Source organism: Lemur catta, chromosome 1, assembly GCF_020740605.2.
Source record: "Lemur catta isolate mLemCat1 chromosome 1, mLemCat1.pri, whole genome shotgun sequence".
Classification (NCBI taxonomy): Eukaryota; Metazoa; Chordata; class Mammalia; order Primates; family Lemuridae; genus Lemur; species Lemur catta.
The window spans coordinates 31,191,127-31,205,283 of NC_059128.1; the positions used below are offsets into that span (position 1 = coordinate 31,191,127).

The 14,157-nt window shown below is 47.4% G+C and overlaps 1 protein-coding gene across 1 annotated transcript in view; it reads right to left on the reverse strand.

Moving 5' to 3' along the window:
- Positions 1 to 3,218, reverse strand: part of PLEKHH1 (pleckstrin homology, MyTH4 and FERM domain containing H1) — a 51,711-nt gene extending 48,493 nt beyond the window's left edge. The window contains 1 exon segment of the mRNA XM_045565290.1: positions 3,032 to 3,218. The gene's annotated coding sequence lies outside the window, so the exon portion shown is untranslated.
- Positions 3,219 to 14,157: the final 10,939 nt, after the last annotated feature.

Genomic DNA, 14,157 nt, shown 5'->3' on the forward strand with positions numbered 1-14,157 from the left:
CTCCTGGGCTCTCCTGGGTTACCCAACTATGGTCCGTTGCCTGAGTGTATCTTTTGTGATTTCCACTTGCTAGTGATAGGCTACCACCATCTTCTAAAAGTGCTTTGCTAGGCTAGGCTGACCGCTTGCCCAATTGTGGGAAAAGAAGAGCTTTGTGTCCCTTTTGGGGATGGAGCTGAGAAGAGGGTGTGAGCAGACACAGGGGACAACTCCCTCTGATCTCAGCATTGTCATCTGACCAAACCAGCAACATGCATTTGACGGCTACTGGGTGCCTGCATCACATTTCACACAGTGTTGGGGGAGACAAAGAAAGAGGTGAGCGTGTCCCAGTCTTCAGGGATCTAAACACTGAAAGAAAGGGCCAGGACAACCAGGTATAGCACCCCTTGAGAACAAAAACAGCTGGCACCAATAGGCCTGGGTTTGATTACTGGCTCAGGCATTAAATAATCCTGTGACCTTAAGCCATCTGCCCAACTTCTCTGAACCTCAGTTCCATTTTGAAATTCAGGGCAACAGTATTTGAAAATGAGGGCACTAATATTAGGTTGAGCCACATAAAACTGTCAACTTTTTTTTGGAGGTCTTTGTTGTGGAAATTGTCAACATTTAACCATTTTTTGACCTTCAAAAATGGCAATTCCATAGATCACATAACACAGGATTTCTTGAGAATTAAAAGAGATATCACAAAAGCCCGGCACACAGTAAGCACTTGCTAAATGACAGCTATTGTTACTATCAACGAATAAATGGCAAACCAACATAAGAGGAGATGTGGCCCATAAATGTGCTCACCACCATATCCACCTCAAGGAGGAGGTCATGGGATTTTTAAAAATTATGTTACCTATTTATTTTCTAATATTGAACAAAAGAGTGTGCGGTGCAAAATAAGGCTTCTTCCCATTCCTGCACTTCAGCCATGGTTCTCCCCAGACGCAACCACTGCTAGAGGTTTTTGTGTGTTCTCTCAGAGATAGTGTATATATTATACAAGCATTCACATATATGTGGCATACACACTGTATTTAACAAATTAATTTAGAGATCTTCCTCTATCGATATCCACATCTGCCACATTTTCTCTCCGTGCTTTTTTTTTTTTTTAAGAGACTGGGTCTCACTCTGTGATCCAGGCTGAAGTGCAGTGGCATGATCATAGCTCTCCGCAGCCTGAAACTCCTGACCTCAAGCAATCCTCCTGCTTTGGCCCCCGCTCTGTGCTTTTTAACAGCTTTAACATATTCTATTGTGTGGCTATCATATGATCTTATTTAAGGGTCCTTTATTGATGGACATTTGGGTTGTTCCAACCTTTTGCTAAAATAAACAAGGCTGCAATGAATATTCAGTGATATACATCATTTCAAATAATTTCATACAATATACATTATTTCACATACAACAGAGTATATCTGAAGGATAAAGTCCCAGAAATGGAATTGTGGTCGAATTTAAATAAGTAGAACTTAAATTTAATTGTAGAATTTAAAGGGATGTCTGGCACTAGAAATTGCCAGACAGTTCAAATTGCCCTCCCCTGAGGATGTCCTAATTCATACTTCAGCCAGCCATAAGTGCCTGTTTCCCCACAGAGGTCAGTTTTGAACTAGTTTTTGATAGAAGGGCAAGATGGCCCAGCAGCTGGCTCAGCAGCCAGCCTGCGGTGAAGTCACCCAAAAGAGGGGTGAGGGAATCCTGGCACCTTAGCATCCACAGGAATAAAGCATTCTCCAACCCCTAAGGGGCACACAGTTCACACAGAGCTCAGCCCCCTAGAGAAAAGAAGGGGAATGGTACTGAGGAAGTCACCATGGGGGAGTGGGGTGGGAGGGACATACTTCTCCCCAGTAACTGGTGACTTCTGAAGAGGGCGGAAAAGGCACCACATGTTTTCAGCTCAGTTACCTGTTTCAATGAATTTGGGACCATGGGTTGCACCCCACCATAACCCAGCTCTGAGCAGGCCCCCCGCAGCGGCCTAGGGGAGGGTGGTAGATAGTGGACCAAACCCTACATCTGTAATCTAGGAAGGAGGCTTGGGTTGCAGTCATTTCTCTTCCACTTTTTAGCTATGTGACCTTCAGCAAGTCACTTTTCTGCGTCCCAGTTTCCTCCTTTGTAAAGTGGGGATAAATAATAGGCGGAAACACTAAAACTGATGTTCTCTAAAGTGTTAAGTGATGTTACCAGCACTACACACAGTGTTTGGCACATAGAAGACGGTCCAAAAAGTTTGGTTGAAGGAACCGATAAATAACTCTTCCATTGAGAGAGTTATTTAAACAATCTTTGAAGCGTCTTTTAGCTGGAACCAAGGCTCAGTCCAGAAGAGTTTCATGAGGTGGATTCATAGAAAAAAGTTTAGGAAAGAGATACCCTGCCAGGTAGAAATCCAACAAGAGGATTCTTCTTCCAGATGAGCGTTCTCACCGCCTCTGCCACCCCCAGTAGGTTCCCCCACCCCACCTCGGTCTCCGGTGACCGATTCCTCTCTAAGCCTCCTAGGACATAATGCCTCCTTCAGGTGTCATTCGGAGCCAAACCTGTTTTCTTTTCTGTTTGACTGAACTCTAAGAGTCGATCCTGACCCATAGGACCCCCTAATAGAACCACCCAGAAATTACAGGGGAAATAAAAGAAAAAAATCGAAGGTGAGGTGGGGAGGGGCGCGGGAGGGGTGAAAGCGAGCGAGCACCAGCAACAAAGTGGAGCCCGCACGTCTGCCCCGAGGGCCCTTCCCGGGAGCAAGTGGATCGACCCAGTCCCAAACTCCAGGTCCTCCCCAGGAAGGCTACTTCTGGCCTCGCGGCGCGGGGCTCCAGGGGCTCCGGCTCCCCAAGCCCGGCCGCGGCTCCCGGCGCGGCGCTCCCCGCCGCTGGAAGCTCGCTCCCAGGTAGGGAGGCACCTGCTCCGGGTCGCCCTCCCGGCCGGAGGGAGCGCGTCCCCGCCGCCCGCTAGCGCCCTCCCCCGCCGGCACACCCCCGAGCCCAGCCCCGGCCGGCGGGCGCGCGGAGCCGCTCACCTTCCGCGAGCTGGCGGGCGTCCCCACCGGGCACACGGGCGCCCCCGGCGCGCCGCCGCCGCTGACCTTGCGTCGCTCTCGCCCGAGTCCCGAGCGGCCGCCGGGTCTCCGCTCCCCGGCAGCAGGGGTCGCGGCGGGCGGGGCGGGCCGAGGCTGGGGCGGGAGGGCTGCCCGCCGGCTCGCCGCACAAAGCCGCCCGAGCCTCGCGGCGCCCCATTCAACGCTCCGCCGGGCTCCCTCCTCCCCTCGGCCCCCCTCCCGCTCCTTAAAGGCAGAGCGCCGGGCTCGGCTCCGCAGGCAGCCCGCGGAGAGGCACAGGAAATGACCTCAGCAGGCCCCAGCCTCCCACCTCTCCGCACCGCGGGGCTCGTCCCTGGGGCGGGGGGTCCCGGCGTTGGCGGGGGTCTCCTCGGCTGCGGCCCTGGGCTCTCTGCGGAGGCCGCGCCGGCTGTCGCAGGGGCTGTCAGGGCGCCCCGGGAATCTGCAGCGCCCCGAATATTAATATATTAGTAATAGCTTGGGACCCGCGCAGGCTGGGGGACCAGACCAGACCTTCCCCGCCGAAGGATTAGTCTGGCCACCTGTAAGTACTGTAACGCCCGGATATTGGGAACAGAAGTCCTTATTTCAAACAGTCTGTCCCACTGGCAGACCAAATGTTCTGTTTTGCAATTTGGAGGAGGAGAAAAAATAAAGTCACCGTAGCCCAGAGGGTAACTTGCTTATGTATGTATTATTTATTTTCTGGCCAGGAAGCCAGAGAGGCCGGCAGGACACTGCCTGCCAGTCAGCTCGCAGGGCAGTCATCAGCGTGCCCTCCTCTGGCATTCGCAGCCCCACGCTTCACCCAATGCAATCCCACACCCGGAAGGAATTGGAACCCCCAGCATTTGGCTAGATGAGCACGGGGTAAGGAAGATGCAAATAGAGACGCTTGCTGGGAAGGATCCTAGTTTCACAACAGCTTTCTCCCTCAACCCTGCAGGCAATCTGAGTCAAGGCCTGAACAGAAGCAAAACACCAGCAGGGCCTCTTTCTCCAAATGGGCGCTGGAAGTCTCAGCCCAGGGACCCCTGGCCCCACCCCGGGTTTGAATCTGCATCTCTGGGGGTGGGGCAGGGAAATTACCTAACAAGCTCTACAGGGGATTCTCATACACAATTTTGAGAGCACAAACACTAAGGAAAGCTGGTCTTGGTAGCCCAGGAGGCTGAGAGTGAAAGTTTAACTGGGCCAATAGGACTCCAAGGGCTGAATTTGCAAATGGCTTTATAGCTCTTGGGGATTGGGATAGATCAGACCCGATTCTGTGGGCCACTGGCCTCTGCTATACCTTTCAACACTCCAGAAGTTGCCTAAGGAAGCTCAAAAGCAAGTCGTCTAGATTTTGCTAAAGGGAAATTCATTCATTAATTCATGTATTTATCCACTTTGAATAGATAATTGGGCACATGGTATATATTTCAACTAATACAGAAGGTTAACGGTGAAAAATGTCTTCCTCCTATCTTGTCCTTTCTCCCCCAGATCACCCCTCCAACCCAACTATTGTTATAAGTTTTTGTATGTGTCTTTTGAACATATTTTATGCATACATAAGTATTCATATATTTTCATAATACATATGTATTCATCTGCATATATATTCATGTGCATGTATTCACATCCACCTTTTTTTATTTGTTTGTTTGTTTGGGACAGGTTTCACTCTGTTGCCCCAGCTAGAATGCAGTGGCATCATCGTAGCTCACTACAACCTCAGACTCCTGGGCTCAAGCAATCCTCCCAGTTCAGCCTCTCGAGTAGCTGGGACTGTAGCCATGAGCCACCATGCCTTGCTAATTATTCTTAATTTTATTTTTGTAGAGATGAGGTCTTGCTATGTTTCTCAAGCTGGTGTCGAACTCCTGGCTTCAAGTTAGTCCTCCCACCTCAGCTTCCCAAAGTGCTAGGATTACAGGTGTGACACACCAGCCTGGCCCACATCTACATTTTAATACTAAAGAAGCATCCCTTGCTTTTTTTTTTTTTCTCTTGACATTATCATTTGTTGACTCTAAGTATGACATATCAGCATTTAGACCTGCTTTGCCTTTTTTATTGGTTTCCTAATATTCCTAACAACGAATATATGAGATGTTTCCAATCTTTGGCTCTTATGTACCTTGCTACTATAAGTACCTTAGTATACACTTCTTGTTTCACATATGGGACTATTTTTATGGTTTAATACTTAGAAGTGGAATCACTAGCTCTAAACACAATGTGGATTTTAAATTTCAAAAGATGTTGCCAAATGGCCCTCAAAGGAGACAGCATCAACCTACACTACGTGTGAGTGCTCCAGAAAGTGTTAGCTATCCTTGTCCCAATAGCACTTCTCCATGGGACCTCCCTCTTTCTTTGGGCTCTGTTTTAATCCCAGCTTTGTGAACTTGGGCAAATTCCTTAGCCTCTCTGGGACTCAGTTTCCTTATCTTTGATATGGAAATCAATGACTCTCTCTGGGGTTGAAGATTAAATCAGATAATAGAGCTACATAAATTTTGGGATCCAATAATTGCTCAATAAGTATGTGATGGTGATTTTTCTCCCCCACCCCAACTTTTTATTAGGAAATTTTCAGACCTACAGAAGTTGTAAAATATATTGAGTCAACAATAATTTATTGTATATTTCAAAATAGCTAGAAGAGAAGATTTGTAATGTTCCCAACAAAAAGAAAAGATAAATGTTTGAGGTGATGGGTATCAGTTACCTTAATTTGATCATTACACATTGTATACAGGTTATCAAAATATGTACAGCTACTATATATCAATAAAAAAAACCAGTACACTGAATACCCATACACCCTTCATCTAGATTTACCAATTATTAACATTTTGCCACATTTACTTTCTCTCTCTCTCTCTCTCTCTATATATATATATACACACACACACGTATATATATTTCCTAAACTATTTGAGAGTTAGTTGTATACATCATGATCTTTCACCCCTAAATACTGCAACACGTACATCCTAAGAACAAAATATTCTCCTGACATAATCACATTCAAGAAATTTAACATCAATACAATACTATCATCTTCTATGTAGGCCACATTCAAATTTCCCCAGTTGTCCCAATAATGTCCTTTATAGCTGTGTTATGTAGCCCTTCTATTTATTAGTATTAGTCTCTACCCTAGTACTCAACAGAGTGAATGGATGCCTAGAGAAGAATAGGCTTGTCCCTCCCTTGCTCCAGGGGAAGAGTGACTCCCACAGCCCTGGACCCTGGCATTTCTGGGGCACAGCAGTTAATCAATAACCAGCCAACAGGGATATTAGAGAGCCCAATAGAGTTTCCCATCTAACACTAGGGATTGTCCCATCAGCCTGCTGAGGCTGCCTCCTTACCTGACCGCAGCCACCCCATGCAGGCAGCCTGGGATGGTCCTGTCTGCCTCCCTCCCATGGGTCCTCTGGTTGGGTTTCTGGTGTCTCTTCCACCTTCCCCATTGGTCCCCAACCAGCAGAGGCAGCTGTTCTGGCTCCAGGGAGGCCTAGATCCTGGGCACCCTCAACCACAGCGCCCCACACCAACCCACCCAAGGATGAATCCATGGGGATCTCTAGGCCAGCCCATCTCTAATTTAACCCTGGGATTAAGGGTTGGGATGTGCCAGACATTTTTTCCCCCCACAATCTTCCTGTCTTTTTTTTTTTTTTTTTTTTGAGACAGTCTCACTCTGTTGCTCCAGATAGAGCATAGTGGTGTCGCTGTAGTTCACTGTGACCTCAAACTCCTGGGCTCAAGTGATCCTCCTGCCTCAGCCTCCCAAGTACCTGAGACTACAGGCAGACACCGTGTTGCCCGGCTAATTTTTCTATGTTTAGTTTCAGTCTTCCTCAGGCTGGTCTCAAACTCCTGAGCTCAAGCAATCCTCCCACCTCAGCCTCCCAAAGTGGTCAGATTATAAGCATGAGCCATTAGACCTGGCCAATCTCTCTGTCTTAAGGTACTTTCTATGTAGCCTTCCATGGAACTGAGACTCTCAAACTGTCAAACTGTGGTCACTGGCCAAATGCAGACAACAGCATCAGCCAATGCTGATGTCCCTTTCTCCTTCCCTCCCTCCCTTTCATTCATTTATAGTAGCTGAGTTTAAGTTGTTCCAGGTACTGTATTAGATACCCATGACTATAAGCTTGGCTAAGCCACTTCCTTGTTTCCTGCCTCAATTTGTCCTATTGTGACATGGGGAAATTATTTCCTAGCACTGCTACCCTTGAGGTCAGAATATTTGAGAGTTGGAGGAACAAGCAGGATTATGAGGGAGTCACCACAGTCCCAGATTTAAATCCTACAGAGGGGGATTTTGCAAAGCTGACGTAAAGAAAAGACCATCTGGGCTCCACCTTTGGCTGGTGCTGTGGTGGGGGAAGGAGAGCAGGCAGTGCTGAGGTGGTAGCTGGGGCCTTAGAAGCCTGCTGGAAAGGCCCCAGTCCCCTCAAAGGAGCCACAGAGAAATGGTACCCTCCACCACACCTGAAGTTCATATATGTTAGCTTATCATTAAAGGTGGCCTGACAACAGAGAATGGAGAATGGAGCAGAGAGATGGGACATCGCATGCCCTGAGTTGAAGGATCAGTTAGGGAAGTCTTGTGAGAAGAGATGAGGCCAAGATGGGCACCCACTGTCATCTAGTCTGAACCAATTTGGCCTTTTGGCGATTGTCGGGTTCTTGTATTAGCAGCCACGGGACATGAGAGGTGGTGAGTGGAGGCCATTTGTCCCGTCTTCTATAACCTCCTACAGATGGGATATTTGAAATGACTAGGGCCAGATCCTGCCAAATATACAGATATTGTCAAGCAGGCACAAAACAGTCACAACCTGCTTCCAAGGAATCTGGCAGTTGGCCTGGTCTTGTTCTTACACCTCATGCATGCCAGGGCAGATAATCTTCCTGGTCAACTCCAAATTTTGAAAACCATTTATTTTACCAGTGAAAGATTATCTCTAGCATCCCTCAAGCACATGAAGCCCTCAGGTGTAGATTTGGATGTTGCTTGAAGTGCTTATGTAACCAAGCTCTGGAGTGCAGTTTCCTGATTAGAGCACTTCAGATGCTAACTAACCACTCTAGGGGTGAGAGGAGAGTCAGTTTATATACACACACCACAAAGTTTAGGCTGTAATGTTTAAAAAATAAATTCCTACAGAGTCAATATAACAGCATACTAGTCTGAGCCTGGTTCCCTGGAGAGCACTGTGGGAAAGAAAGAGGACCTTGGGACTGACCAGACTTCAGTTCAAGTCCAGCCTTATCACTTATGTGGTGATGTGACCTTGGGCAGTTGCTCAAGTTTTCCGAGTTAATTCCTCATTTGTAAAACAGTGATAGTAATAATTATTGCATCTTAGGTATGTTGAAAGGATTAAATGAGATAGTATGGTGCCTAGAACATAGCAAGTGATTTATAAATGATAGCTTTTGTTATTCATTCTTTGAACAAATATTTGAGGTCTGATGTTTACCAGGAGCTCTCTTTGTTGCAGGATTGCAATAGATAAGCAGATGGCTTGGGAGACAAGAATAACTTTAGGAGAACTGATGAAATGTTGAACAATTCATCTTCCCATGAACAAGCCATCTAGAAATCCCACTTCCCAACCGCCCCCAGCCCCACCGCCTGTTTTCTCTGAGTAGGGCTCTGGGATCCAAAGAGACACCTCCTACTTCACCAAAATGCTTCACCAAGAAGCACTCCTCCTCCTGCCTTCAGGGCTTGGTTCTCAGTTGCTGTTGGAAGGAGCAGAAAGGGGTCTCAGACTCCCAGGAGCCCTAAAAACTGTCCTGGGCCAGCCTTCTGCCTCAGGAGCCAGGGGCAGAGCTTGGTAGCCCTTGGGTCACAGAGAAGGCAGGAGGTTATTTCTACTGCTGAATCTCTGGGAGCAGCTGGGGTACCCATGGGCTGGGTCAGAGTCTCAGAGTCACCATCCAAGTGGGGATAGGGGGTAGTGCCTGGACATGCAGAGAAGGGCAGGGTAGGAAGGAAGTGAAATGGCCTAGAGCCCAAATTCTCAGTGTGTGTGTGTGTGTGTGTGTGTGTGTGTGTGTGTGTGAGAGAGAGAGAGAGAGAGAAATAGAGAGGAAGATGGGGAGATGCGGGTTGGTGTGAGAACATGTCCTGACTTTAAGCATGGACTCTCATTTATTTATTCATTCAGTTTTATACTAACAAATATTTATTGAATATTTGTTATTTTCCAGGCACTGTGGAAAGTGTGGCAGATATGACCCATGAACTCCAGGCACAGGTTTTGTTTATTTATATTTTGAGACAAGGTCTCACTTTGTCACCCCAGCTAGACTGCAATGGCATCATCATAGCTCACTGCAACCTCAAACTCTTGGGCTCAAGCGATCCTCCTGCCTCAGTCCCCCAAAGTGCTGAGATTACTGGCATAAGCCACCATGCCCAGCCAGGCACTGGCTTTAGAATTAGCTTGCCTGCCCTTGAATCCTGGCAGGGGGACACAGGGTGGAACTTATGCAATTACCACATATATCACTGCAAATGAATGATCTGTCCAGTGCAGCTGTGGGCTCTGGGGCCAGAGACAGCCAGGCAGAGGATGGAGAGGGGAGGGGTTCTTCATTTGTAAAACAGGAATCAGAATTGTTTCCTTAGAGGGTTTTTTAAAAGGTGGAGACAAAGGGCCTGCCCCAGTGCCTGGCATGTTATCAACACCTAGTAAATATTATCAAATGAGGAGAGAACTTGAAGGTATAAAGGTGTAAAGGACGAGCAAGGTACCCAAAGACAAGGGACTTGGAAGCTAACAAAAAGGAGCGGCATGGAAGGAGCGCCTGGATTCCAATGAAGGAGTAAATAGTGATTCCAAATCTAACCTCATGTCATAAAATCCTGACATGAAAATACAGATTCCAGGCTCCACCCCTGACCACGTGGTTCAGCAGGCCTAGGGGTCTGTATTTTCATGCCCCTTGGGACCTGTCAGGGGTCTGCATTGACTGGTATGCCATATGTCATATTCATTTTGATCATTTCAGTGATCTTCTCAGAGAGCAACAGCCCCAGAGGGGAACGCAGAGCAGAACTGATGCAATTACAACATATATCAATGCAAAATGATCTGTCCAGTGCAGCTGTGGGCTCGCCCAGCAAGAGAGCCATGCGGATGGGGGCAGGAGAGGGAGGGAGAAAGGGCAGCTGAGTTGGCAGCTAGTGGAGCTCAGGGAATAAGGACCAGATAAACCCAGCTATCTAACTGGAATTCTAGATCATTCTAGAACTTGCAACATCACAGGTTTAAACCAGCTGCCTTATTTCTCCAACAGCTTTCATCAAAGACGAAAACAATGGCTGCTCACATCAACTGGGGGAGGGAGGAGCTGGGCAGGGACCAGCTCCAAGTAGGTGGCAGCTTCTCCGGTGGCCCAGGGAGCTAGTGTTGGGAGAGACTCTGGGGTCATAGGAAGCCAAGGAAACTCAGGCCAGTCAGGGAGCTGGCTGTGGCACTTGTCTCCTTTTCTGACATGTGCAGCAGCTGCAGACACATGGGTTCTCAAGGTGACAGCGTGTGGCCTCTGGGGTTCCACTTCAGAGTTCAATTTCCAGTTCTGACACTTAGCTCGTTCTTCGCACTTAGTAAGTACTCAGTAAATGCTGGCTGTTATTATCTCTTCAGCTGATGACACACCAAAGCTGAGAGAAGGAAATGTCTTTTTCCCACCTGTACTTCATCCTCAAACTCGATTCTGCCTGAGTCCCCCCAGCAGCTCATCTCAGAGCTGAGCTGACAATATGAGCGGTCTGGTGAGCTGGGTCCTGCTTGCATATACTCAACACACGTGTGCTGGTGAACACGGTGGGCCACTGCAGGAGAGGGAGAGCGTGGAGGAGTAGGTGTGGCTCATTCCGGGACAACTGGACTTTGGAGGGCCTCTTCATACTCCTTGACCTTCCCTCCTCTAACTGCTGTTTTCCCTGACGGGAAGAGCCTAAAGTCTGGGGTGCCCCCACCCCCGGACAGAGCTGTGAGTGTGAGCACTTGCTCAGCGGCTACTTTGCTCTGCGATCAGAGGACAGTCTCAGCAACTTCTTGTGCCTCTGTTTGCCCATTTGTAAAATAGGAGCAGGGCCTTCATAATTGCTATCCTCAGCCTGGGGATAGAGAACTGGGCTCTGATCTGGGCAATGGGGGGCTGCCGCCGTGCAAAACCCACTGCTGGCTGCTGTGAGAGTGGCCGGACGGGAATAGAGGCAACTTCCCCAAACATGCCTGGGACGCTGCCAGCCGTTCCAACTTGCAAACTAATGAAATCTCTCTAATCTCCTAATAGCAAATCAAAACATTTAAAGCCAATATTTGTTGACAGCTGACTATGTTCCAGACCTTCTAAACATTTTACAAGGAATCATCTTCATTTTCCGAGTTCTCTGAAGCTGAAGCTATTTTTATCTCCATTTTATAGATGAGTAGGCTGAGGCTCCCAGAGGCCAAGTGACATGGCTAAGTGCAGACAGAAAGGAAGTAGCCAAGCCAAGACTCAAACTCTGCTCTGATTCTAAAGACCATGCTTTTAGCGGCAGTGTTCAGGGATGCATGCATTCCCCTGCAGTGCACTTTCCAGGCTAAGTGGCTGCAATAAGAGTGAGCCTAGGCTGGGCGCAGTGGCTCACGCCTGTAATCCTAGCACTTTGGGAGGCCAAGGTGGGAGGATCGCTCGAGGTCAGGAGTTCGAGACCAGCCTGAACAAGAGCGAGATCCCCATCTCTACTAAAAAAATAGAAAGAAATGAACTAGACAGCTAAAAATATATATACAAAAAAATTAGCCAGGCATGGTGGCGCATGCCTGTAGTCCCAGCTACTCGGGAGGCTGAGGCAGGAGGATCACTTGAGCCCAGGACTTTGAGGTTGCTGTGAGCTAGGCTGACACCATGGCACTCACTCTAGCCCGGGCAACAGAGCGAGACTCTGTCTCAAGAAAAAAAAAAAAAAGAAAACAAAAAGAGTGAGCCTACAAGTACCCCAGGATTCACAGAAAAGGAAAGAGGTGAAATGCATGGACGGAGAGGACCTAGCCATTGCAGCTCCCCTGCCCCTGCCCCCTAGTGGTTTAGCATGAAACCCATAGGTCTGTTATTTTCTTTGATGGTCAGAACTTCCCCTTGTTTTCAGGGCTTTTACAGAAGTGTCAGGGCTCACACCCTATTGGAAGCCTGTTTGCCTGCTCCTCTTTGTGAAAGTTCTGACGATTATACCTGTTCTCCCTCTCACAGTCCCGGGCATGACGGGCCTGGAGATTGGAGACTATCTCTCGGCGCCATCTAGTGGCCAGGATGGCTTGTTTTCTTCAAGGACCCAGAGCCACAGAATTCTGTCTCCCAGTCACACACTGAAGGCCAGATATGTTCCCTTCTGAACTGACCACTGTACGCTTTGGTCACCTCAAAATGTGGTGGTTAATGGGGCTTTAGGCTCTAATTAAGTGGAGACTTTGAACTCTGCATACTTTGTTTTTGTTCAATTTTGTATAGTTTCAGGGAATGGGACTAGAAAACTTCATGGTATTAAAAGACTAGGGAAAGATGGAAAGAATGTTCTCACCCTTCCCAGTACCAGGTACTTGGCACCAAACAATGTGTACCTCTTCCTTCTGTGCAAAGTACAAGACCTAAAGCAGCACAGACGGACCATCAGCTTGGCACTCGCTCTAGGCAAGCATTTCACCCAGCCATGTCACGGGCACGGAGCAGGAAGACACTCACAAAGTCCAGGCTGCAGGTTAAGAATCTCTTTGCTCTGCCACAGATAAAGGGGTGGGACACAGAGCTGGAACCAGAGTGCTTAACTCTGTACTGTATTAGGAGCTTTGCTCATGTAGAAGTGAGTTTTGGAGTTTGCAGAGTGGTGGTATAGACAGTGCACCTTTCCAAAAAGAGGAATTTCTGCATTTCCAGGTTCTGAATTTTCTGGTCCAGGTCCAGAAGAGGAAATACTGGTCCTTTTCCCTTTTTTTCCCTCTACAAAGTGGGCCTACCCAAAGGGATCAGGCAGAGCTGACAGACACATCTCACACATGAGGTTGGTAATGGAGCAGAACAGGCAGATTCCTCAGGTGGAAAACCAATAGACATTGCTTCTGGGGGTGACGCATGGCTGCTGCTCCTTCCAACATGACATGTTGCCCCATTGATCATTGGGGAATCTCTCAGATGGCTTCTGGAATGGTCTGATCCTGAAAGCAGGAATTTCCTGAGCACAGGGGATCATACTTGTATGGACCCAGGATCTCTGGAACAAAAGACACTCCTGGGAAGGATACGGTTCTTGTGGGAAGCAAAATTTTTAGTGTTGAAATAAATCCACTGGAATACTCAGAGTATATTTCCCTAAATATACTTGCCACTCAAGTATAGTAATGCACATAAGTATTAATGTACATAAAATAGGAAGCTATTTATAGAGGTGAGGATCACTAAAATTGTACTAGGATTTTCTCCACTCCTAATCCTTGCTTTCACTGACATGCCATTTTATGATCCTTGGGTCCTTTCTTGGGCTATGTCATTGAATATTTATCACATTTCATGTTACGAGAAGGATGGGGGTGTCCCTAATATTTATAGTGGCAGTAATAGCAAAATAAAAGGGGAAAAAGGAGTTTCCAGAGTAGTGAAAACATCACCATTTAGGTGATGGAACTAAATTTCCATCAATTGGGACCTTGTAAGTAAAGTATTATTATTATGATTCATCTAGAAAATAAAATATTATTAAGCCATTAAAATTTATGATGAAGAATTATGTTTATTTTTATTTATTTTTTATTTATTTTTTGAGACAGAGTCTCACTCTGTTGCCCAGACAAGAGTGCCATGGCGTCAGCCTAGCTCACAGCAACCTCAAACTCCTGGGCTTAAGCAATCATCCTGCCTCAGCCTCCCAAGTAGCTGGAACTACAGGCATGTGCCACCATGTGCAGCTGATTTTTTCTACTTTTAGTTGCCTGGCTAATTTTTTTCTATTTTTTTTTTTTTTTAGTAGAGATGAAGTCTCGCTCTTGCTCAGGCTGATCTCAAATTCCTGGCCTCAA